This window comes from Natator depressus, chromosome 8, assembly GCF_965152275.1.
Source record: "Natator depressus isolate rNatDep1 chromosome 8, rNatDep2.hap1, whole genome shotgun sequence".
NCBI classification, from domain to species: Eukaryota; Metazoa; Chordata; order Testudines; family Cheloniidae; genus Natator; species Natator depressus.
Window position 1 is genome coordinate 76,062,844 of NC_134241.1, and position 20,934 is coordinate 76,083,777.

Sequence of the window (20,934 nt, forward strand, 5' to 3'; positions counted from 1 at the left end):
GTTCATTGCCAGATATTGCTGAAATATGTTACAGAAAATTAATCAAATCCATTATAGTGACTGAGTTAGACAATCTGCACAATGTTAGCTGTGTCTCTGCGGGAAAAAAAATTGTTTTCAATATACATACATATGTACATACACATGGAGTTGATGATGTGTAAAGCCCTGATCCTACAAGCATGAGAAAACCGTTATGTCCATGCAGAGCGCCACTGCTTTTGGTGGGACTCCACAGAGATGTAGCTTGGAGGACTTGGTGATCCTTTAACAAGCTTTTCCCCAGTTGTTGCTTTTCACTGAGTTGCTCTCATTTAATTATTTGGTGCACACATTTAGAGTCTAGTAAAACCACTGGGAGGCACTGACTTTCTGGGTGTCCTTGGGCAAGTCACTTTGCCACTCTGTGCCTCAATTTCCCCATCTGTAAAATGGGGATAATGATACTGACCTACTTTGTAAAGTGCTTTGAGACCTACTGCTGAAAAGCATTATGTAAGAGCTGCATATAATAATAATGAGAGAGAATAATATGGTAGAAAGGTCTTTGATGCCCATGCAGTTAATTCTGGAAGAAACAAATGTATGGGACCCACATATCAGATCTGAAAAATCCCTAAGGAATATTGTAGTGAGGCTGAGGTGGTCTCCCTCCGAGCAGGAGAGCGAGGGACCATTACACTCCCCTTGGAGGGCCAAGCGTAGATCGCCCCGCCCCCCTCGCCAGAAGTACCGGGGCCTGGCCGGAAGCATAAAAGGCAAGCCCTGCAGCACAGCTGGGGCAGAGCCTGTGGAGGAGAAGGACACTCCGCCTGTTCTGCAACATTCCAGAGGGGAACCTACGCCTGGCTGTTCCCAATCCCAGATGCAGACGAGGACTGGCCCAGAGTGCCGGCCGCCATGTACCCTGAAGAGCTGGAAGAGGCCTGGAGGCCACAGGTACCAAATGCCGGGGAGAGGAAGTGGCTCAGGGGCAGCCACGGATGCCAGCCAGGTGTGGCTCAGTCAGCGTGTTACGGCTGGATCCCCACCAATGCAGGGGGAGCCGTTCCTGCCCCTGCCAGGGCCCTGGGCTGGGACGCGGTGGAGTAGGATGGGCCTGCGTCCCCCTGCCACCTCACCCCAGGGCGGCTGACTCCCTACACTGTGCAAGGAAGCTCTAACCCGGAAGAAGGAGCCTCCCTTACCAGCGCCCGTACAGACTGTTTGCTTTGCTGTCTGCCTGAGCCCCACCCAGGCTAAAGCAAGCCTTAAGACTGGTTGCTTGCTGGCCGCCTGAGCCTCCTCAAGCCCAGGCCCCAGCTCACCCATAGACTGTTTGTTTGCTGTCTGCCTGAGCTCTGCCCAGGTTAAAGCCACCCCTGAGACTGTTTTGTGGCTGGCTGCTTGAGCCTCCTGAAGCCCAGGCCCCCAGCTCACTTATAGACTCTGTTTAAGTGCTGACAGCTTGAGCCACCCAAACCCGGGCTTAAACCTGGCAGTGACTATTGGTCGCCATCCCTATTGTAGGCTCTTGACTGTCCTGCCAGATGGGACTGGATTGAGAGGCCTCCCTCCCCATGGGAAAGCGAGGGACCATTACAAATATTGACAGTTATATAGAAATATTTCTTGATTAGGCACACTTTTTTTTTCTTCCGAACAGGTAGAATCATGTATGCTATGATTGACCACAAATGGTAGATACTCGTTCTTACCCCTGAGTGGAAATTGGTGTTTTGTGAAGGGCATAATTGGTAGTTGGTTGCTCCTGTCTCCTGTATTGTCTATACAATACAGAAAAAATTAATTGATTTGCTTGTTTTTTATATAGCCTTCGTCCTGCAAACTAGAACCCGGGCGAATATTCCTATTGGGATCCAGTATTCATGGGATTTGGGTCTATGTTGTTAACATAGTGCCTGATCCTGCAAACGCTTACTTTTATGGATAAACCCATTCAAGGCAATGGGGTTACTCATATAATTAAAGCATGACTAAAGCTCTGAAAGATCTAGCTCCTCTTCCATTCAAATGAAGACAGGACATAACTTTTACCTTAAGGGAAATAAATAATTTCAGTAAGTCTCTACCACAACAGGGCAGATTATTTTATGTTACACCAAGTAATATGAAATAACCTGATGTATGTAGTCAGGATGCAGTATATAGTTTGTATGTGCTGCTGAATCTGATATTGATGAATGAAAACTTTATTAGAGAAATACATTTTACGTGATTGAAAACTTTGTGAATGTTTTACTCATGTGAATATTATTTCAAAATCTGAAGTGTTTGCAGGGTAACAAAGACTAGTGAGAAAGATTACAAAAAAATTCCGAAAAGAAGGAACTCTTAAATTGCATATAAAAATATAGTGCAAATCAGCACATTGGTGTATGCCTACATACACACCCACACATGCTTTCTTATGCAAATTACTGCCAATATTTAATAAATCTCATCCTCCATGTTCCTGAATTTTTAATTTGTAGTTTAGTGTAGGGTTTTTTGTTTAGTTTTTGTTTGGTTGGTTTATTTTTTTAAATAAAAGGGCTAATCTGTCAAGTGATGCAGTGTGGAACACCAAGTAAGATGAGATGGACTGTTCAACCCATGTTATTAAAGAAATTGGTTCACCTTTTTGATTTCATGTCATTGTAGTTCTACCCCTTCATTTGTTCAATAAACAGTTTGGTATGTTCTGGGAAATAATGAATATTGATCAAAAAATCGATCACTTATTAAGAAACAGACTAAGGGAAATTGTTTATCCAATCAATTTTTAATTTTTGATTTGTTATTTATATTTTCCAATTTAATCCACCCCTCCCTTAGGCTCCACAACTACCAAGCAAACCAGGAGGAAGGGCAGAGATACACTGGCTGTACCTACAGAATGAACACAAAACCCAATACATTCATTATAGATCACACTAGTTGAAATAGGCCATAATCAAAGAGATTGTGATTGAGAATTGTAGATACATTACCTCATATACCTTTGTTTATTGGACTGAAACTTTAACTTTTAATGGAATTTTTTAGGCTCTATGCTTACAGCTTATTATGTCAGTCAGAGCTGACACTTTCAAAATACAATAGTTACAAAATATTAGACTCTGTATCCAAGTTAAAGATTCTGAACGCTGTTGGAAAGAGTTTGATTATCTAGGCTGGCTAAAAGAGACTATTTGTTTTAAAGGTTTAGGTCTTTGCTTATCACACAATTTTAAAGGAAATTAATTCGGCAATGTTTTCTTAAGGTACTAAGTAAAATTGGTTCATTATGAGTGAAATTGACCCCTGTGAAGGGGATCAGCACAAGGCCTGTGCACCACGAAAGTCTCACTTAAGCACTCAAAATAGGGGTCATGTGCTGGCTCACTGCTTAAGGATGAATTTCACTTTTAAGTGTGAAAAGAACATAGTAGCCATCCAAGTCGTGCTTCATCTCTGAGTGCCTGCTATGGTTCTAGTTTCTTTGTTTAGTTACACTAATAAAAAAGACTCAGGGAACCAATGCATAAAATGATTGTTTTCATGACTAGATGAGAGTCCAGCTCTTTGCTGTTTTAATAAATCTGTACAATGGATAAAATGTATCTGCATCCCCAGTGGGATTTGAATACACAAGTTGGGTATACTTTGCACTTACTCAATTTCTTTTTAAGTAAAAAGATTTTTTGTCATGCAATAGTTAACCTGACTGAATGTATTTCTCCCTCTTTATTATTGTGGAGAGAAGATAGATGTCCATAATTAAGGTTGGAGTTAGCCTTTTATTATATATTCAGTTTTCACCTATGCTAAATCAATCCACCTCAAATTTCAGAACCATAATTTTATGCTAGGATGTGTTTGTTTGGTTTCCCCCTCTGGAAATGTTGAGGTAAATTGGACAAAATGTTGAGAAGATGCAACAAAGGAATGAATAAGGAAATGATCTTGCTTCCTGAACAATTTCGTAGCTTGTTGCTTTTTTTCCATGTCATGATAGAGTTATTAAGAAACACAAAATGAACGTTAATCTGTTGGGTTTAGTAAGGACTGCTGCTTTTGATTGTTTAAGAGGGAGGTCAGGATGTTGGTGGAAACATTTATTAAAAGCAGATCTGATCATAATCTCCAGAGCTCACAAAATAAAGTGTGCATGGCCCCAGTGTGGATGGCTAAAGGGGATGAACTGTACACAGGAAACTGCATGGGGAGAACAAGAGGCCAGGACCAAGAGCCACAGTGAGGAAGCAGTCCAGTCTGAGGACTGCAAAGGAAGAAGCACATGCTTAGTGGCAGACAGCCTAAGAAGGAGCAGTCTTCATCCCTACACAGCTTGGAAGCTTTGACAGTGGTTCTCAACCTATTTATCATTGTGGGTCTCAGGTTGAGAACCATGCCCCCGCTCCCCAACCCTTCCACAGATCCCTATGCCCAGCGCCGCCCACCCAGAGACCCCTCTACAGAGTGGGGCCAGAAGCGGAGCCCTAGGCATGGGCCAGGCAGCCAGGACCCCGCCCCCCTGCTGCCCTTTAGCACACTGTAGAACTGGGTTCTATTCCCATGTTTGCCACTGGCCTGCTAGGTGACCTTCGGCAAGTCACCTCACTTCTGTGCCCGTTTTCTCATATGTAAAATGGGGATAATGATGCTGACCTCCGTTGTAAAACACATACAGATCTACTGAGCTGATGAAAAGCACTCGGTGAGAGCCATAGGTTATTACTATTACATTACTCTTGTTGATGGAGAGATTGTATGTCTAGTATTTAAATCAGGGGCGGGCAAACTTTTTGGCCTGAGGGCCACATCGGGTTTTCAAAATTGTATGGATGACCGGTTAGGGGAGGCTGTGTCTCCCCAAACAGCCAGGTGTGGCCTGGCCCCTGCCTCCTATCTGACCCCCCCACACACTGCTTCTCGCCCCCTGATGGCCCCCCCGGGACTCCTACCCCCTCCACCACCCCCTGCTCCCCGTCCCCTGACCACCACTGGACCCCCCAACCCTGACTGCCCCCTGCTGCCCCATCCAACACCCCCTCTCATTCCTGACTTGCCCCCCAGGACTCTTGCCCCATCCAACCACCTCTTCTCCCTCGCCCCTCACTGCCCCCCGAAACCCCTTCTACTTCCTGACTTCCCTCTTGGGATCCCTGCCCCATCCAACCCCCCCGTTCCCCACCCTCTGACCACCCCCCACAACTCCCCTGCCCTGTATCCAATCCCCCCTTCTCCCTGCCCCCTTACTGCGCTGCCTGGAGCACTGGTGGCTGGCGGCGCTACAGTCGCACTGTCCAGAGCACCAGGTGAGGCCACGGCTCTGCAGCTGCGCCTCCTGGCCGCACAGAACATTGTGCCGGACTGAGGCTGCGGGGGAGGGGGAACAGCGGGGGAGGGGCCGGGGGCTAGCTTCCTGGGCCAGGAGCTCAGGGGCTGGCCAAGAGGGTCCCGTGGGCCAGATGTGGCCTGCGGGCCGTAGTTTGCCCACCTCTGATTTAAATTGAAGTCTTTACAGCAAGCCAGTAGGTTACTTCTGGCTTCTTTAAGTGCAATCACTGGAAAAAGACAACTCTTCACCAAAAAGCACATACATTCTGTGCAATTGTTACCCAAAAGAATGCAGATCACAAACCTGAAATCATGGTCATACCGTGTGACTTAGCATGGGAACACAAGTTGGAATTTTCCAAATGGAGCAGGCGATTTAGCTATACATCTTCCATTACTTTTAATGAAAGGCGTGTGACTAAATCCTTTGCAGCTGCTTCAAAAATCTCAGCCATGCCCACTTTGTATGTGGGGCCACCAATCTCTTAAGGGATGCATCAAAAATGAGGTGGTTTCATCCACCAGAGATTTAAAGTGGTGGGGGAATTGCATTCAATAGACACATGTACAAAATTTAACTTGAGGCAAAATCTCTTTCATCAGAATGTCTCCATTATACATACAAGAGGCAGTAAGTGTGTATAGTAGCAGATGGGAGTGGGAGGTTGTTTGGGTAACTGCTTTTTCATACTTTCTCATATCTTGAGTTTTCTTAAAGTGTACCCTTAAAACTGATTTTCAGGCTTGGTAATATTCAGTTTTTGGCAAAATGTAAGAAAACGGTCTTAAAGATTTTGTTCTCCATAGCTATTTACTACCAGTAACCATTGTCTCTGCTGTTTCAGAGTGATAGGATTGCCCTAGTGTCATTTTGCTCTGCTTTGGCATCCCTGGTGGCTGGGCTTCCATCTGCAGCCTGCATTTATGATGAGCCTATGCTGGAAGGCACTTATGTGGCTACAGGTATCATTTTGTCTGGAAGTAATGATGACGATCTGTGTCATTTCTGAATTATTATTATTATTATTATTAATGATAGCACTTACCTCTGTACTTCTTGCTCTTGCCATCACCACATCAAGACTTGACCACAACTTGGTGTTCTCTATTGTCCTTGAATCTTTTATTTTCTCGTATTCCCACTAATTTGTATTTATTACTTCCTCTTTCCCCATCCAATTGTCCTGATCTTCTTTAATAGCAGTTTAATGATACTATTGATGTTAATCCTTTAGTGGTAACTCTTTGTAATTCTTTTTTTAATCTAAAGCTAATTTGTTCACGATATTTCTTTTGATTCCATCTTTTGGTTACTTGCTCAGTTCCATTTTACGCATGCCTGTGTATCTCTTTCCTTCCATTTCTAAATCAGACTTGTAATCTGAAGGAGTGTTTATCTACTAAACTAAAGCATGCTGCCTCCAGTTATTTCTTTAAACTTCCACTCTGAATAGGCTGCCTCCTCATAGCTGCTTTCTGATTGGTGCAGGGAGAGACCTGGTTCAAACATGCAGATATTTTTCACACCCAAAAAAGTGTGAAAAATGTTTCTTCTTCTCCACCCCCACCTTTTTTCCCTCCAAATTTCAAATTTTGTCATCTGCCTCTACCCGTGGCACTTCCTGTTGCTCTATTGTGTCTGTCTCCAGCTGTCGTTTGTTTAGATTGCCCTTCATCAGGATGCTGAATCAATTGTTTTGGCCCTCAACCATCATTCCGTATGCTTTTCTGCAATCATGTGGATCTCTTATTGTGGTTAGGTTCCATGGAACTGGTGATCTGGGAGAAGGGAGCAAGTAGTAGAAGAAACTTGAAAAATAGCTTGATGGAGAATAAATTAGGGCCTGATGTATCCATGGGTTTGTCTTACATGGCCAAAAAGCACCAAGAGCTTGATCCAAAGCCCCATTGACAGCAATGGGCTTTGTACCACACCCTTAGATACTGTGGGGGTGATCATTATAGAAAAACCTAAACTATATAGAATTCTACCTTAACTTGCACTCTGTGAAGTCCTACCCTGATCAGTAGGCTTTCAGGGAGAGTAAGGCAATTCCAAATTGCTTTACTTCTAAAAATTAAACCATATCCACTGTGTGTTTGTTCCAAGAGGCCGCATTCGTAGAGCCTGATGTACAAATTCCTCAAATATGGAAATTCATACAGATCTAAGCTCCAAATCAGAATAATTTAAAGACAGAGGTTCCCCATTTCAGAAATACACTTCAGTGAGTACATAAGTTTTATTATGTTCTCTCTTACAGCATCTATGAGGCAGGCCCCTAGCCATCCAGATTCTTGTTTTTCTGCCATGACCCAGATGTTCTGTTGCAAAATTACTCCTGGATCCTAATTCCACTGATCACATGCAGCAGCCCCATAGGAATAGAGTTAGTCTAGGCTGGGGGAATGTGTTTTGTGTGTGCATGCGTGTGTTTGAATGCACACTCTGTTACACTGTTTAAAAAGAATCTTTTTCTAGTTTCTCCTCAGAAATATTTCAGTCAGGCTTAAAGGAACAGTTGTTGGACCAGCACTTTCCCTGCATCCTTTTCCTTCACTGTGCTCTTGGCAGGGAGCCATTTTCTTTGGCTGGACCTAATCAGAAACCAAGACAAAGGGGAAAGGAAGCCCTGCTATGTTATGGCAACTCACTGAGCCAGTTCTATGGAGAATGCTGGACATGATACTGTGACGTCATACACAGAGCACAACGGATTATGCTGAGAAATGCAATTTGAATGGGGGGATTTTTTTAAACAAGGTGAAACAACCCTTTAATTCTTGGAGAAATATGACAATCCAGAATCCTTAGGAATTATATCTCCAGCAGCAGTAAGCTTTTATTTAGTATAACGTAGTGACTGAGTACTAAATGCACTTTGGCTATGGGCCCACTCTCTTATGCCAGTCTATATTGATGTAGCTCTAGTGAAATTACTCTAGCATAATACAAATGTAACAGACTGGAAAATCAGGCTCAGTTTATTTGTTTTAAGGGAAGACCTCGGTCTAATATGAAATACTATATGTTAAAATGTATTAATTTTCATGTTCCTGGGCACCCATCCTTTTGAAAAACCTATGACTGTAACCTTAAGTCTTGTGAAGCTCCCATAGATTTTTCTTAGGGTCTTATCTAGCAAGCACTACTGGGTTATAATGCTTAATCCCATGAGTAGTCCTGCTGTAGTCATTTGTGGTAGTAAGCACTACAGGAAGTGGCATCGGGCCCTTCGTTTAATAGAGATAATTGATGTATGGATCATTTTGATAGGTTGCTGGGATTTTCTTGTGTTAGAACCTTATTTGTGAAAGTTGATGATATAGCTGATAAGGAGGTATAGTCTGTTCGTGATGAGCAGAATGACACATAATGTATTAGGTCGGATGGGAGTGCTGTGTTAGTCTCCTGTCGTGAGGGGGGACTATATCCCTAAACATGGGACATCATCGTATTGTTCTATTTTCTTATATTTCCTATTCTAATCTTCTCCAGATGAGTGGAATTGTATCCCTTTTTGCTTGACAGCCAAAGACAAACACCAAGCTGTCCAGAAGACAGAGTGCCATTTTATTCCTCTGTCGAAATTCCTGATGAGATGGGCAAAACATCAGGAAACACTCAAGAGAAGACCTCCTTAACCTTCCAATTATTCTTGTTGGCATCTTTAGATAGATAAGGTATGTTGTGTTTTTTTTTTTTTACAATAATTTCCTTTTTGCGGGACTATTAACAGTCTTTCATGCTATGAAAATGCTTTGTTTTATTTAATTGTCAGGTGGTCAAAGCCTGGAATTGACAATATTTCTGATTTAAATGAAATTTCTTTCCAGAGTGTTGCATTTTTCTCCAGTAGAATCTTAGAATTTGAAGCAATATGTACAGAGCTTAAAATAGCTATTTAAAATGTATATGTATGATTGTTTAAAGCTTAAACCGACTTTATTCCCAGACTCATATTCTGTATCCTTTTTATCACGCTGCTACTGTACATTTGTGGCAACACATCTTAGAATATTACTTATGCTTTGCTCCATTCAGTACACCTATCATGCACATTATTCAAAATGTAAAACTATTAAAGAACTCGTATTCAAATATGCCTTTTCTAAAGTATTGAATTGACAGTGTTAGTTGGATTCAAACAAAGACTCGTAAAGACAAGTAACTTTTATTTTCAAACACCATTTTCTCTTCCTGTGTTACTTATACAGATGCAGTGTTTGATCAAGAGAAGTGTTACATTATCCTTAGCAGGGTAAATATCTACTGTGGTTGCTTCTCAAATTTCCATAGCCATCTTTTTCTTTTCATAGATGAAAGTAATGTCACTGTTTAAGGGAAGAAGACCCTTATAGCTTCTCTTTTAAGTGCTGTGATGTTTGTGGAAGATGCTTCCCTCCATCCTGTATATCTCTGTAAACGTAAGCCTTGTGCTATCTAAATATGATAGCTGAATGTACCTACAGCATGTGAAAACCATACATTGCTTCCATTTCTCTACCTCCCCCTTTGATTAGTTGCATTTAGGATCATTGCCACCTACTAACAAAATTTTGTAGAGAAATGTATTCTTCAGAATTCAGGAAGTTTGGGCATCTGTTTTGAGTGGGTTAGCTTGATTACTGGGTAAAAAATATTCCATAATGTTAACCTGAGAGAGCAATTTAAAGGAATGGAAAATAGTGTGTATATTCACATGCACAGTGACAAAACTAAGTATGTACAATACACAGTTTGGAGGCCTAATAAGTCCAAGTCCCGATGAATTGGTTCTTGACAGTTATGAATGGTGGACTAGCTGCATTAAAGCAGTGAGAGAGCTAACAGCAGGTTTGAAAACTGGGTTTGAATAAATCATCAACCAAACACATAACCGCATTGTAACAGTAGGCCAAAACCTATGCAGCCATGTGATTGCTAGTTGCCAGGAGACCATGAATCTTGGGCATTCTAAAAATATTGAAAGAATTTTAGCAGTTTCAAGTTTACTGACCTCTTTTAAAAATCTAATATATTTAAATACATTAAAATAGAGCTAGTTTGGTAGACTGCATATAAAGTTGTAATACTGAGTCAGCGTCTATTGTACAGTGGTCAGTGTCTTCTTCTGTATATTTTTACTATACTTAAAAATTACTATATATATATTTAATATATTAAAATGTAATGTTTTAGTATCACTTGAATATTTGCACAAAATGTTGCACACTTAAGTCTCCATCCTGCAATCACTTACTCACAAGAGTAACAGTATGCTTGTTAGTAGTCCCATTGACTTCACAGGCTCTACTCACATGTTAAAGTTAATCGCATGCATGAGTGGCTGCAACATAAGGGCCTAATATCCTTTCTGAGATTACATCACTTCCAAAATACAGTTATCAAATGTATATCAGAGTTAGAAGCACTACAAATTGTTTTTAATTTTTTTTTTGCTAAAACCCTTCCTACAATAAGTTAATTTACTTGTGTATGTGTAAATAGTGGGCCTGATCAACAGCTGAGTCTCTGTCTGGTCTCTCATTTTGTTGGTGAAATTTTGAGTTGAATTGCAGGGACAAATAGTAGTAGTGAAACATTCACCTACCTGACTTCTTGTAGGCACAAATAAGCAGGGAGCAGGATATTTCTATACAGGCTGCTCATCCTGCTCTGTTCATGAGCCATCCATTTTCAAAGAAGCAGCATGCACCTCACAGCTAGCACACGCTACAATTCAGGATAATCAGACACCTGAGAGATTGTTCAGAACCCCTTCCAGCCACAGGGCTCTAGTTAGAAGAGTAGTTCTGAGTTCAGTTTCCCTCTTGGCCATAGATTCCATGTGTGACCTTGGGCCACTTAATCTCTCGTTGGCGGAGTTCCTCATCTGTAAAATGGGAATAAGAATACCTCCCTACGTCACAAGAGTATTGGAAGGGCGAATTATTCAATGATTATAAGGCTATCTGATATTCTGGTGGTAACCATATGAGTAGATAGGTGGATAATGCAGTAGGTTTAGATTAAAAGTCGTAGCAGGAGAAAGCCTTAAAATCTGATGAGCCAATCAAGTGTACATTCATAGTGCATTTGTATTATGTCTTAAGTAGATATAACAAATACACCAATTACTTTTTTTTTGTAAACTAGCTACAGATTTAAGTATTTCTTTAATGTAGTATTTTTTTAGGTGGGAAGTTCAGTCAACTGAGACTTTCTTTTTCAGAACACTTTAGTTTGCATAAAATAGCTGCATAATAATAATAAAGCACCAGCCAAAATTTGGGAGAGAGAAATAGAGAGAGTGAAACTAAGGGCATGTGAAGAACAGTCAGTATCCAGCAACAGCAGCAAAACAGTTTCAATTTTCTGGATTATTAATTCAAATTCACACGCACATGCCAGTTAAAATTAAAGGCCTTTTTTTACTGCTCTAGTTTAAATTAAAGATTATATTCTGCTCCACGAGTCTGAATTAAATAGCTTATTTTGCACACCAAGCTCTCATTTTAAAACTAATAAAGAAAAGACATAGCATGTACGTGCAAGTTTGAGACAGGAAGGGCCTAAATTACTACACCTGTTTCACTTGGGAGCTACTTTATTAGTGTTACAAAACTTGGCTTTCAATTTGGCAGTCAGAAGAACATTTAGAACAAGCATTTCTTTGTTTTGACAGAAAGGCTGTGGTAAATGAATGACGTTGGAGCTAGGTGTGAAATGTGAAGGTACAAAATTAACTGGTAAGATAATTACTGTTCTAATTCTGCATAAACATGCATTTTGAAAATCATTAATAGTTCAGGGAAATAATGTTAGTGATTAAATAAGGTGTTTTGCATCACTGAGCACAACTAAGCTGCTTTAATTACATTTGAAAGCAAGGGAAAGCAGCTAATTAAAATTAGCACAGGGTTCCTGAATGACCAGCACTGCATTGTTGGTCTAACCTGTTTAATTGTGTGTTTGTTAATGTCTTCATTTCCCCCTCTTTTACATTTAACAAAATTATTAAAGAAACTTAAACCTGTAAGAAGTGAACGATTGTGTGTCATTATCAAAATATGCACTGCAGATATAACTGGGGAATTGTTTACAAAGAAAGTCATCATCATTCAAAAGTCATAACTTTTCTTCAGTCACATCCACATGTCACTCACATCCGTAGACTAGAAAAATGGTACTTGGCACCATCACAGATTGCAGTGTTTTGCAACTGTGTTTATTTTAAAAACCTCTTGAACACCAAGTTGTTGGTTAAAATATAGCTAATAAATCAACAGTAATATATTGAAAATACAGGGCAAAAATAGTATATAAATTAAATTGATCCTTTATAATAGCTCAGTCTTGTTCAGTAAAAGCTGCACTAACTTGGTTACCTGCAATAGGTAGCATTGTTTTAAAAAGATAAAACATTTTAATGCATCCCAAGGTTTCCTATACAATTTTATTTGACCTTTAGTTAAAGATGCGCTCTAATAGGCAGTCAACTTTTCCCCCCTTGTTCCCTTGGGTGACCAGTTAAGATAGGTTTCATTTTATCAGCATACAGACATGTAAAGATAGTTGGTTTATATTCTATACATTTTTAACAAATGCACAATATAATACAATGAAGACAACTAAAAATAGATTAAAATGCTAATTTATATTTAGGTATAATCAAGTCAAGTTAAAGCAGACGCGATGTTTTCCACATTGATTCAGTATTTATACTGAACCTCTGATGTGAGACTCAGATGAATAATAATTTACATACATATACATTTTAAACAGAAAAAATTGGTGAAAAATATAAAGTTCTATATGGAACGGTAGCAGATCCTAAGAAAAGCAGCTTAAGTCATGGGAATTATGCTTATGAAACTGATAAGCAATTAAAGCAAGAAGTTAAATTTAACTCCATGAATAGTACAGAATATTCAGCAGATGATACATACATTATTTTATCGGTGCACATCTCTTTGAACATATAGTGTGTCAGGCACTGCCCCTCTGGCAGTAAGGCCTAGTGGTTGGAGCAGAAATTGACGCCGGACATAGGGTCGGCACTGGATTCAAGATCTGGGGACAGCCCAGGGTCAGAACAGAGATCAGAGTCTGCAGACAAGCTGAAATCAGTAATGTAGCCAGAGTCACTACCATAAACAGGGTCCAGGTCTAGGCAGAAGGCTGAAGTCAGGTAGTCAGAATCTGAGGGTCTGGAAATGGAGGCCAGCCTGGTGCGGGTCAGTAACAGGGCTGGAGCAAGGTCAGAGTATGGTTGGAACAGTGCTCAGGCTAGGCTAGGGCAGGAACAGGATCAAGAGCGGGCTGGGAGTCTTGAAAGACTCATACACTGTAAGGCTGAAGAAGGATTCCTTTCTGGGTAGTGCTGTTGCACACACTGATCTGCAACTCTGGAGAAGGTGGGGAAATACCTGGGTCTGGGTATCATCTGACCCAGACTCTGTTCTGGGGTAGGCTGCTGCCGCATGCCTGAAGGCTGAGTCACAGAAGGCTTTGTGGGAAGAGTATGGGCGGATCTACACTTAAAATACTGCATTGGCACAGCTGCACTGCCACAGCACTTTAATGAAGATGATCTAAGCCGACAGGAGAAGCTTCTCACATTGAGGTAGTTAATCCACTTCTGTGAGAGGCAAAAGCTATGTTGGCGGGAGGTCTCCCACCAACATTGAACTGTCTACACACCAGCCCTTAGGTCATGACGTAGTTATAGCAAAGTAATTCTGTAGTGCAGACCAGAGCTAAGTCAGTGCAGCTGGGTCATTGCATGCCTGAATGGTGACTCACTGCATCTCTTTTGGAGGGGAACCTGAGCACGTAGCCTCTGTTCTTGGTTATGAGGGTGGAAATTAGGAGTCAGTTCATTCATTGATTTCAATGGTGTTTTACCTGCTTTACTCTGCTGTTCAATATCTGATCAAAATTTTAGCCCAGAGTATGCAACAGCATTAAAACTTATTTCTGTTATAGACATAGTGTTTTGTGCTTTGTTAACCCCTAAAATCTTAGCATTCAATATTTGAAAACATCGAAGGTAGGGAAAATATCTAGTAGTGTTTTATAAATAACAAAAATTCACCAATGCTTTTAAAAATCTGCATGCTAACTTTTTTACAAAAGCAAACAAACACAAAAAAGAAATGAAAAGAAGCTAGCAGATTGAATAAACAACTAATTAAGTCTCATAAAGAATTTTTAGTAGCATCTCATTGCATCTTGCATCATCAAGGGGTACATGACGACAATTTAGTAATCGATGAGATATAATCAATGGTGGCATTCCTTTGTGTTGTAGCAATAGTTATAAATAAAAGTTTGGTGTGTGTTTGTTTTTTGTTTTCAATTGAAAGCTCATATTTCCTTTGGTCATTTGTTTGGTTGTGGCCATCGAAATCATGACGAAAACCTTTAATTAATCTTTCTCTAATTTCCTCTCTTATTTTAATATCAGTAAAAGTATAAAAGCCACAAAAATATGCTCTATTAAGTAGAGAAATACCTAAGTTACCAGCATTCATTTCTGTAGGTGGGAAAATAAGGGTTTGTGGTTTTCAATATCATTTTATGCTATTATCACTTTTACTTGTTTAATGAATTTAGGGCGGAGACACATACTGTCTGGAATGACCCACGTACAACCAATCAGAAAACGATTCCTTTTTCTGACATGTCGTGCTATGTAATACTGGTTTACATCGTATATGATGTAAAACAATGTGGTCTTAGATAGCCCAACATGAAGTGCAACAGTACTGTGGATATATATTAAAAGAAATGTGTTTGTACTGCAGATACCTGTTGTGAATTGGTCATGCTTTGGTGGGTAAAGGCAACCCAGAAATTGCACATTCTTTCAAAACACACAAAAAATCTGGGGATTTAGTTACTTGATGCTGGCACATCTAATGTTAACAAAGATTGATGAATTTGGTTTTTTTGGTACATTCCTTTCACCCATTCTTCATCTGTTTTTGTCTCTTTAGATTGTATGCTTTGGAGGCATGACCTATGTATTTCTCTGTTTTTTAAGCACGCAGGTTACTATGTCAATCTAGATAATATCTATGAATGGTATGTCTATGGCTCCGTTGTTGTTAGTTTGTGGTAGAGTAGAGACTTGAGCTTGGGTGCCTAGACGAATGCCCTAACCACTGGACCATTCTTCCTCTCAGATGGCAAGCCCAATCTCCTTCCATCTCCTAATATCCTAAATCAGGACATCAGACTATTCCAAGAAAAGAGCAGACTGTCTGTACGTTAATTTATTCATCATTTTGTTCCATCACACAAGTGCTAGCATTATAAATATTTTGTAATTGAATTTTATAAACATGCTGAAGGGGCCAAATCCTAAAAGATGCTGAGTTCCCGCACTGTTCAGTGGGAGATTCAAGTGCTCAGAACTTCCCAGGGTTTGGCCCAAGAAGCTTGCTTACATTTTAGCAGAGCCATAGAAATAAACATTTGTGTCTTATTGAAGGAAGAGGACATGACTGACTCTGACGTAGTGCCAGACATGCCTTTGGCATATGATGAGGTAAGCAGAGCGCTTCCAGCTTGCATCAAAAGTACCAATAGGACAGCTGGGTCCACTTGGACCAAGTTTGCTATCAGGACAGTAAAATGGAGGCGGCAGGTGGAAATGGTTTATATTTTGTGTAGTTAAAAAGCCATCTTTCAATATCAAAATTTACCAAGAATGTATAAATAGTTCCTACATTTTATTAAAAATTAATTTGCATAACATCTAAAATACTCTGATTTAATAAAGATGAATAAAAACATGACTATCTTGTAGAACATTCCAAAAGGGAGACGTGAGAGCTTCTTAGTAATGAGTGTGATATGATTAATTGTGGCATTTCAGTTCATTATGGCGATAGGGATAAATAAGAATGTGTTTGAGGTAGTTTAATTGTTAAAGCTGCCATCTCTCTTGCCCCTTGGCTTCACTGTGGTCATTACAATCAAGATTGAAACCTTTCATTAACCTTTCTCTATTTAATTCAATCTTTTGAGTTTATAGCAGAATCCAAGATTCACAAAATACGTGGGCCATTTTACGTAAAGAAGAGCTTCACCTTCCTGTCTTTGCACAGCTGGTGAAAAAGGTACAATACGACCTTGCTTGATAACAGTATGAATTGTTTAATTTCCTTATTGCTTTTACTCATATTAGGCCTGATTCTTCACACATTGCTACCTCACCATAACAGCATGAAATGGTGTAAAACATCTAACCAAACTGGACTGTCTACATGAACCATGAAAACCTGAGTAATAATGCCTGCTGCAAAGACCCTCATACCGCACTGAAAAAAGGAAACAAAATCCAGAACACCCTCACTAGGGCAACAGATCAATAACAAAAAGAGTTGGAGCATGCCACCAGCACCTATCTATCTAAACCAACCATTCATTGGGAGGCACTAAAATTGACAAAGGAAATCTGTGCCAATACATGGCAGCCAAACACTTGCTCCTCCTGTCTGGTGAAAGCACTTACAGAGCACGTGGGCCTCTCCTCAGTGATGACATCAGTATACGCATCATGGAGGGAGCCCAAAAAAGGCCCTGAAGCAGGCAACAATACACTTGATATTTATATATATATATATATATATAATCCTAAAAATCTTACTTCCCACTTTGTTCACAAATCTAAGTCAGTCTTACTGAGAAGAGAGTTGCAACCTGCCTCTAACAGCATCCGACTTCTGCCAATATCCTCAACCACTCTAAGCCAGGTTTCAGACCCAGCAAGGAGACAGTGTGGATTACACTGACCCATGATCCCTTTTGTAGCCAAAAGCAATGGTGGCCACAAGGAACCAGCTAGCCACAAGGAACTGCTAGATCATCCGTAGAATATGGAAGCAGGAGTCAAGAGAAAAGTGCTCGTTTTGCTTAGGAGGGCCATGAGTGACAGCTTCCACTCCTCAAGGAAAACAACCACTGGTGGAGATGGAGCCCTACAAGGCAGGGTGATTTCTCTGCTCCTATTCAATATTTACATTGCATTACTAAAGACTTTGAGATGCTATAGGCTTAAATACCAGAAATATGTTGCTGATATATATGTTGGGCCCTACCAAATTCATGGTCCATTTTGATCAATTTAACAGCCAGAGGGTTTTTTAATTGGTCAGTTTCACTTTTTCAGCTATTTACATCTGAAATTTCATAGTGTTGTAACCATGGGGTCACAGCCAAAAGGTACCCAGAAGTGGATCTGATCTCCCACTCCCTTCCCCCCCCATCCCCAGCTGCCATGCAAGGGAAGGACAAGTCCTGTCTCTCCCCAGCCCAGCAGGGACTCACAGCTAGGAGCTCCCTGGCTGGGGTGCTTCCAGGAGCAGGGGGTTATCAGACCCATCTCCACAAGTCTCCTTCAATTGCAGGAACCTCCAGTGCTGGGCAGGGAGCTTTCTGCAGCAGGGGTTGGCACTCGGAGGTGGGTCTGATCTGCCCACTCCACCTCAGAGCTGCCATGCAAGGGAAAGAGAAATCCTGTCTCTCCCCAGCCCAGCAGAAACTCTCCGCTTAGGAGCTCCCTGGCTGGGGTGCTTCCAGGAGCAGGGGGATATTGCACTCACCTCCACAAGTCTCCTCCAGCTGCAGGAATGTCCAGGGTTGGAGCTTCCTGCAGCAGGGGGAGGCATTCCACAGTCTGATCTCCCCTGAGAGCAAGAGTGGCCATGAAGGGGAAGGACAAGTTCCTCCCTCCTCAGGCCAGCTGGCACTTGCATCTAGGAGTCCCCTGACTGGGGCGCTCCCAGCAACAAGGGGGAGATCATATTTCACAGGGAAGGGCTTATTTCACAATCGGTGACACATTTTTCACGGCAGGGAAATTGGTAGGGGTCTATATATATGTATCGCTATGATATAGATAGCTATAGCGTTCACATTTTCTAGGCCATCACCCAACTTCCCTGGGGCTAGGAGATATACTGAAAGTGTCTGGATGCAACAGCTGGCTTCTAATCAGTCCAAGCAAGGTGGAGGTTATGTTGGTGCACAGCGGGCAGGATTTTGAAGATTTTCTAGAAATCATGACCAGCAACTCTGTCAAAAGCATGAGTCCATTGATTGTCAAACAGGTGCAATCATGGAATCTTACCTGACTTCACATTACAGTTGGACACCGAAGCCAAAACAGTAGCCAGAAATTCCTTTTTCTACCGCTAATTGGCCAAAAGCTATGCCTGCACCTCACAAAGTTCCAACAACACCAGTTCTGCTACTTCAGGCATGAACAGCTACAGTGCTATATGCTTTGGACTAACAATGCCCCATCTCCTAAGTGGAACAGGTAGGCATGAACACATTCTACTTTAAGTGGCTCTCCTATTCATTAGTGCATCCAGTTCAATACTGGGGCCTGTCATAAATATAAAGGGAAGGGTAAACCCCTTTAAAATTCGTCCTGGCCAGAGGAAAAATCCTCTTACCTGTTAAGGGTTAAGAAGCTAACGGTAACCTCGCTGGCACCTGACCAAAATGACCAATGAGGAGACAAGATACTTTCAAAAGCTGGGAGGAGGGAGAAAAACAAAGGGTATGTGTCTGTCTGTATGCTGCTTTTGCCGGGGACAGAACAGGAATGGAGTCTTAGAACTTTTAGTAAGTAATCTAGCTAGGTATGTGTTAGATTATGATTTCTGTAAATGGCTGAATAGAGCTGTGCTGAATAGAATGACTATTCCTGTCTGTGTGTCTTTTTTGTAACTTAAGGTTTTGCCTAGAGGGATTCTCTATGTTTTGAATCTAATTACCCTGTAAAGTATCTACCATCCTGATTTTACAGAGGTGATTCCTTTACTTCTATTAAAAGTCTTCTTGTAAGAAAACTGAATGCTTTTTCATTGTCCTCAGATCCAAGGGTTTGGGTCTGTGGTCACCTATGCAAATTGGTGAGGATTTTTACCAAACCTTCCCCAGGAAGTGGGGTGCAAGGGTTGGGAGGATTTTAGGGGGAAAGATGTGTCCAAACCATGTTTCCCAGTAAACCCAGATAAAGTTTGGTGGTGGCAGTGGAAATCCAAGGGTAAAATAATTTTGTACCTTGGGGAAGTTTTAACCTAAGCTGGTAAAAGTAAGCTTAGGAGGTTTTCATGCAGGTCCCCACATCTGTACCCTAGAGTTCAGAGTGGGGAAGGAACCTTGACAGGGCCCAATTACAGGAGAGGCCATCTCATCCTCTACATCACAGGTATAAGAGTACAAATCAGATGTCAAGAATTATAACATTCATAAGCCAGTCGGAGAACACTTCAATCTCTCTGGTCACGCAGTCAGAGACATGAAGGTCGCTATCTTACAACAAAAAAACTTCAAATCCAGAGTCCAGCGAGAAACTGCTGAATTGGAATTCATTTGCAAATTGGATACTATTAATTTTAGGCTTAAATAGAGACTGGGAGTGGCTAAGTCATTATGCAAGGTAGCCTATTTCCACTTGTTTTTTCCTACCCCCCCCCCCCCCGGCCTTCTGGTTAAACTTGGATTTATGCTGGAAGTGGCCCACCTTGATTGTCATGCACATTGTGGGGAGAGTGGTCAGTTTGGATGAGCTATTGCCAGCAGGAGAGTGAGTTTGTGTGGGGGGGGGGGGCGGGGCGAGAAAACCTGGATTTGTGCTGGAAATGGCCCACCTTGATTTTCATGCACGTTGTAAGGAGAGAGTGGTCACTTTGGATAGGCTATTACCAGCAGGAGAGTGAGTTTGTGTGTGTATGGGGGTGAGGGGGTGAGAGAACCTGGATTTCTGCAGGAAATGGCCCACCTTGATTATCATACACATTGTGAAGAGAGTGGTCACTTTGGATGGGCTATTACCAGCAAGAGAGTGAGTTTGTCTGTGGGGGGGGGCGGAGGGTGAGAAAACCTGGATTTGTGCTGGAAATGGCCCATCTTGATGATCACTTTAGATAAGCTATTACCAGCAGGAGAGTGGGGTGGGAGGAGGTATTGTTTCATGGTGTCTGTGTATATAATAATGTCTTCTGCTATTTCCACAGTATGCATCCGATGAAGTGAGCTGTAGCTCACGAAAGCTCATGCTCAAATAAATTGGTTAGTCTCTAAGGTGCCACAAGTACTCCTTTTCTTATCACAGGTATAATGCAGCTAATGTTACCCAGAATAAAGTGTGAGTGGGACACAAGGCATTTACAGCAAAGAGCAACCTGTTGTGTAACTGTTTGTTTGCCACAGTAGATGAAGATGATCACATCTTGCTTTTTTCAGGACCTGATACAAGACTCACAAATTGCAAACCCTGTCACCCATAAATGCACAAGCCCCCAGTGTGCAGTAGAAAGCACAGTCCCAACCAGGATCACGCTGAAACTCAAACGTTGCTGTATATGATGCCTAGATATTACACTGATTGACACAATAAAAATACTTTGGGTGAAATCCTGGCCACACTGAAGTCGATGAGACTTTTGCCATTGACATTAGTGAGGCCAGGATTTCACTCACAGATGGAGGTAGTCCCAAACAGGCAGTAGCATTGAGAGCTGCACCCCACTGCTATCACAGCGCTGTTCTGGAGGAGCCCCTACACAGGGAGAGAAGATTGAATACGATGACTGAACTACTCCATGGTCTCTAAGCTGAGA

General features: G+C 41.4%; 1 long non-coding RNA gene across 1 annotated transcript in view; it reads left to right on the forward strand.

The window, feature by feature from the left end:
• LOC141992903 (uncharacterized) overlaps positions 1 to 8,982 on the forward strand; it is a 37,565-nt gene extending 28,583 nt beyond the window's left edge. Inside the window, exon 4 of the long non-coding RNA XR_012640689.1 lies at positions 8,837 to 8,982. This is a non-coding gene — a long non-coding RNA (uncharacterized LOC141992903). The remainder of the gene's footprint in view (positions 1 to 8,836) is intronic.
• Positions 8,983 to 20,934: the final 11,952 nt, after the last annotated feature.